This window comes from Selaginella moellendorffii, unplaced genomic scaffold (genome assembly GCF_000143415.4).
Source record: "Selaginella moellendorffii unplaced genomic scaffold, v1.0 SELMOscaffold_27, whole genome shotgun sequence".
Taxonomy (NCBI): domain Eukaryota; kingdom Viridiplantae; phylum Streptophyta; class Lycopodiopsida; order Selaginellales; family Selaginellaceae; genus Selaginella; species Selaginella moellendorffii.
In genome coordinates this window covers 996,047-1,002,503 of record NW_003314288.1, presented here as the reverse complement: position 1 = coordinate 1,002,503, position 6,457 = coordinate 996,047, and positions in this window count along the sequence as shown.

Here is a 6,457-nt window from a genome sequence, read left to right as displayed (position 1 = left end):
AATTCCGGGAATATAAGCTGGATGATCTCGTCTTTGTGCGAGTGATCTTTCCGTCAAGTGAGCGGCGGAACACCTTGGTGCCTTTACGGACAGGGAAGAGTGATAAACTTTCCCATCGATATGCTGGTCCATATGAAGTGCTGGAGCGCATTGGTAAAGCGGCTTATCGAGTGCGGCTGCCAGTTGGGGTGAAAATTCATCCGGTATTTTATGTCAGCCAGTTGAAAGGTGTACTATCTCGGAGTGACGGGCCCAATGCCTCCTTGATGTATACGGCTGTGGAAGATGGACCAGGAGCTTGAGCAGGATTCCCCAGAAAGGGTGATCACCGGTGCAACTTGTCCTTGGGACAAGGACTTTGTTGGGGGGGAAGAATTGTTAGGCGCCAGCTTTGACTACGTGGTCAACGTTGGTCAAAGGGAGGCTCAAGGGTATATTAAGGCATATTAGGGTAAGGGACTTAACCTACCCTAGGGCTCACAGTGGAGCGGCGGCGCAGTGGAGCTTTTGAGGTAGCTCGAGGGTGGTTGGGTGGTGAGGAACCTCAAGAGGTGGCGTAGCATAGTAAACATTGGTATCATAGTAAACATTGGTATTAGGATCCTATCCCTTACACCCTAAGCCAACTGGCTAAAGGGGTGATCACTTGATTGCAGGGCCCTTTCCTTATCCTATTATCCTGATCTGGTGCCTAACAATCCTCCCCCTCGTCAGGGAATGATCGTCTGCGATCATACTTAGGCCATCCTCCGGTCACCATGGTCCTTCTCTTAGGGTCTACCAAACCTTGGTTCTCCCTCTAGATCCACCATGTTGAATATTCCTTCAGAATATTCCTGCCCCACTCGTCAGCCATGAGAATCGAACTGGGCTCTGATACCAATGTTAGGATCCTATCCCTTACACCCTAAGCCAACTGGCTAAAGGGGTGATCACTTGATTGCAGGGCCCTTTCCTTATCCTATTATCCTGACCTGGTGCCTAACACAGATGGACAAACAAAATGAGTTAATTAGGTGCTGGAAGACATGCTGAGATCATTTGTTGGTCATCTGAAGAGGCAAGGTATTTGGGAGAAGTACCAGCCTTTGTTAGAGTTTGCCCATAACTATGCCTTCCATTTGGCTATTGAGATGGCTCTGTTTATGGCAATGTATGGCTTTCAACCTTGGTCCCCTGTTGGTATGAACTTGGCTTCTCTTAAGGTGCACCAGGCAAAGGAGTTGGCTGATGAGCATTGTCAGCACAAGCAGTTTCAGGTTGGAGACAAGGTTTTCCTTCGGTTGTCTGAAGCTCAGTGAGCTCTTCAAGGTGGAGGTAGTTCTAAGTTGTCGCCATAGTACTATGGGCCTTGGATTATTCTCAAACAAGTTGGAGACCTTGCCTATCAACTAGACTTGCCTAGTGGTGTGAAGATTCATCCCGTCTTCTATGTAAGGAAGTTGAAGGCGTGTTTGCATTCTGGTAATATCTTGGACCAGTCTGCAATCAAGATTCCAGAGATAGATGTTTGAAGGTTGGCCCTACTTGTGTGTTATAGCAATGGCTAGCATGCACACATCATAAGACTTGGAGAGAGTTACTTGTTCAGTAGAATGGTTATTCTCCATATGATGCTACATGGGAAGCTGAGGATGATGTGAGGAAGTTGTTTCCTAATTTTGAGTATGACTTGGATGACATTCCAGAGGAAGAGGAGAAGTAGTCACTTGATCCTATCCTTTCTTTCTTTTCTGACCCCATTGATGGTTGGAGGTGTTGTGTCACGTGACACAGTTAGCAGTTTTGTTAGTGGGAGACTTTGCTAGCTTCTCTCTCCTCACATACTGTTCATCATAGTTGCAGCAGAGGGAAAAATGTCACCGTATTTTGTGATGAACCAGCTGATTCTGGACCTAGGTCTCTGATTGAAGAGCCAAATACCAACTGCAAATTTGCATGTGAAGAGGTGTTCAAGCATCTCCATGGGGTTTTCATTGGATAGAATATACAGAGTTTTGTGAACTGTGAGCCAATCACCAACAGGGATCCGAGCCTGGGTAGGTTTTGAGCTCATGAGTTGAGCTCACGGCTTCTCAAACACAAGAAAAACATTGGTTCGTCCCGAACCAACATCTTTTTCTTTTTTCAAATTTTTATTTAATCTATATTTCCAAGTAAATTCGACCAATAAAATACAAATATAAATATAGATCCGAACACTAAAAGCAATCTAAAAACACTTCTCAAGCTCTGCAACTGTGAGGCTTGCCTGGTGGATGTGATGGTCAATCTTAGGATCTTGGTTTAGTTCCTGCATAAAAATGTAATAGATGTGCTTGCAGGCTAAATATACCTTTCCCCTGTTCTCCCGCTATGTAAAATCTGGACAGGTACATGATGGATTTTCGCAGATTTTAATAGTGTAGCTCGTACCCTTTGATGACTCAGTCACAATAATAAACTCCTTAGCCATAGCACTGATGTAGTTTGTCTTTGTGATTGTGCACTTTAGCTCTTTTGCCAGCTTGATCTTCTCTTGTGCACCTTTTGAAATGGAAGACCTATATTGTACAGCCTTCCCATTCCTAGCTGGTCGTGTATGCCGGTCTAGTGTTGATATTGGTGGCATAGCAGTACTAACAGCAACATTTGAGGAAGTCTTTAGCTTGAAACCTGCTCTCTCCAGATATTCAATCTCTTCTTTCAAAAGATTGCAGCTTCGCTCAACTGGCCACTCCTCTGGCACAGAATCTGGCTTCAAAATAATTGAGCCGTGGATCCGGCTTGTATGAGTAACATCAGTCCCACAACAGTAAATCCAGCTTGACTAGCGGCCCTTCACTCCTAGATCTCGACAGCCCCAGAAACATGGCACTGCTGAAGAACTTGAACCTGAGCGCACAAAAGCGAGACACTGACCTCGACTCCCAATCAGTGCATTGCTCTTGGCACTGACTCTTCGAATTTCCCAGTTGATACGAGAAACTGGCTCACGAGAAATAACCTTTTCAACCTCTGGCACTGGACTTACTTGTGTAACAACTGGCACCTCCTCCACCCCATGTTCCTTAGTTCTTTTCCGGTGTTGTGGAACAGAATGGTAGTCAAACTCTGGACAATGAGAGCTAGAAGGAGTGATGTTTGACCCATCAAATGTCTGTCGACGCTTCATACGGGCTGTTCTCATGTCCCCAAGTGGTTCATAACTTGATTTCATAGGAGTTCCAACAACAACTTCCTCCACCATCTTAGACATTGACCCTGTTGCTGGTGTTGTCCTTCTACCAACCCGCTCTTGAAGCCTGTCTAAGTTTGGACCTGTACCAGCAAACCTTGCTTCTTGTGCAGCCAAAGCTTTTGATGACTGCTCAAGAGATCTAGTGAGGTCGGAGAGTGTAGCTTCATAGAGGGACACTTTTCCTTTCCCTGCTTCAGAAGCTCTCCAACTCCAATGTTTGCTTTCAGAGAGATTAATTGTTAGTGTAAGTGCAATATCATCAAGTGGTTGATCCTACAAAAAATGCAACATTTGAATGTGACAAGAAAGAAAATGAGAGAAAGCTTACATGGAGAGTATAATGACCACATTGAAACATTCGAACTTCCCACCATGCAAGCCAACATTCCATTTGTGGAAGGTTTTCAATTGGCACTTTGTCTCCTTCACGCCACCATATACGCATTTCATTTGCCTTTGCCTCATGCTCCTCTTTAGTTAGTGCATCCATCCATTCCCGACAAAGCTGCTTGAACTCGTGATGGAAGGTAGACTTGATGCATCGGCAATGTTCATTGACGCTCTTTGCCCAATGAAACTCACAACTCTTCTCTCTACCTTGTAATGGCTGACTTTTATCACCTCCGAATACTTGTCGTACAGCCAACTAGTTAGCACCAGCTGCATCTGCCATGAAACCACGGAAGTTGGGTTTCTTCCCAGTTTACTGTTCAACAACCTCGGACATACATGTCCAAAAGACGGTTTGTGCTTGAAAATCTTGAACCTTGAATTCGGCTATAGCTATAGTCAAATTGCACTGCAACCTATAAAAAGAATGGTTATAATGTAAATCGGTATGGATCCTTAAAAAATGAAAAGCCACTTACTTGTGATCATAAATATGAGCTCCCATTGTTGACCAGCCTGAAACTCGTTCCATATGGTCAAAATGGATCTAGGAATTAGCCAAATCCCCATCTCCATCCATATCCATTCGTTGTACAAGGTCCATACCAGAAGCAGAACCAAGGGTAGACATCTTAAAGATGAAAGGGCGTTGATTGTTTGAAGTCACTTAGCCAACAAATAAGTTCCCATGAATAAACTCATAGGGACATTTTCTCTTTAACTCCAAAATCCCATCCAATCCAAATTGAAGCTTTCCATCTCGCCCTTCTCGCATCCAATTCTTTATTCTACCAAAAAAAAGAGTGTTATTAGTGATAAAGTAGAGTTAAGTGTTAATTTTATACCTGTTTAAATTTGTCATGGGTTCTATATTTCGAAGTAGGTCCTTCAAGCTATTCTCCATGAACTCTTTTTTGCTATCAGATTGTAGCAACATTTCCACCACATAGTCCTTTAGTATAGACTGTTGAACACACTTTGGAGTTGCTGCACTTTTCTTCCTAGCCTCTGTAGTAACAGCAGTCTTCAAATTGCGAAAAGAATCACGGCAGATTCCTTCCTCGATTGCGTGTTGATGGTATCCAACATGCACTGCTGCTCTGCCTAAACATCCATCCCGTGGAAGAAAATAATACATTTTCGCATCGCAACATGCTTGACACACAAGTGTTGCCCCACATTTGCGACATCTAAATCCTGTAGCAGCTTCATCACGCCTAGGGGGATTGATCGCTGAGCCTTCAAAGAAACACATATTCTTGCCATGATCAGAAATGCATTTCTCAGCGACACACTGAAGCTGTCCACCACAATGGACTATGGACACAGATCCATCGAAATGAGAGAAGTGGGTCATCTTTACTCTACACCAATTATGTGGATCAAGACGCGTCTCCATACCCCTTTTCCTACTTGACGAACTTGCTGGTGGAAAGAATATATTCCCATTATAGGAAGAAGGAAGCTCCTCACCTCTCATGTACTGGAACTCCTTCAATTCCAACCGTAATGATCGAGATTGCCAAAATGCCTTATCCACCACTTCAAAAACTGGTCCAGAAGGAACACACCTACTTGTCTAGGAAGCTATGTCGGGAAGCTCATCTTCTTCATTTTCATCACTGGAGAGAATAACAACTTCATCCTTCACTCCTTGCAGAGTTAGCTGTGAAACTGATGCGCTCTCTTCTCCTCGCTTCGGAGATCCTGTAACTAGAATCTCTTGACCTGTACATCTATCAAGATCCCATTGAATCCCATTCTCTCCCACACCACTGTCAAGAAGAATGGATTTTTCTATCTGATTACCCTTATCACAACATACATTCTCCAAACTAACTGATCCTGGCTTCAGCTTGAATCTTCTGCAGAGGAAGCTCTCTCCTATAACACTCTTAGAGAAAACAATTGGAAGCTCTTGATCAAATTTCAAATAGAATTCTCTCATATCTTCTCCTTGCTCGAGCACTTAGAAAAAAATTTGGGGAGAAACTGACAAGAAAGAACAAAGATATTCTTTTGTATTGTGAGCATTAATTAGCTATGTCCTTGCAAAGGACAAGTTAATTATTTTAACAAAATATACAACCGTTTAGAATCTAGAGAGATATGAGAATCTTAAAGAGCCACCCATATTAATTGTATAATTGATTGTGAGAGGAATAATACATATCTTAATATCTAAAACATTGAAAGATTTTGTCCATTGATCACCATCAAAGAGAATGAAAATCATGGCCATTGATCGTGACTATTGATCGCGTCTGTTGATTTTTAGGGTTTTACACCTAGGGTTTGAGCAGCAAAGGGCAAGAGAAAGGTGCGCTTGAGCAGGGAAGGGCGAGCGAAAGGCGCTTCAATCAAGCAATGTGCTTCAAGACGCTCTTCAAACAAGGTATGCTTCCTTGAGAAGGTCGGTTCGCACGTGAACCAACGTCTTCTCACTTTCTTTCTTCCATTCTATTTTCTCAACTTTTGTTTTCTCTTGAGGGATAGAGATGTCCCCACCTTCATATTTTCTAGAAGCGAGCTTTCTTGATTTTTTTCATGTTTCTAGTGGTGAGATTTCTATATTTTAGAAAACAGAGAGAGATTGAAATGTCAATTCTTGTGCGAACCGACATCTTCAAGGTTTTTTTTTTTATTTCATTGACTTGATGGGGCATTTCATATGAAAAGTAGAGGGTGGAAGATGTCGGTTCTTCCGCGAACCGACCTCTCCCATATTCTTGTTGTGTTTTTCCTTTTTCTCGAGAGGTAGGGTGAGGTCAGTTCTCGCGCGAACCAACCTCTCCCAGTGACTTATGTTTTTTTCCTTTGCATTTCTTGTAGTTTATAATCTATTTC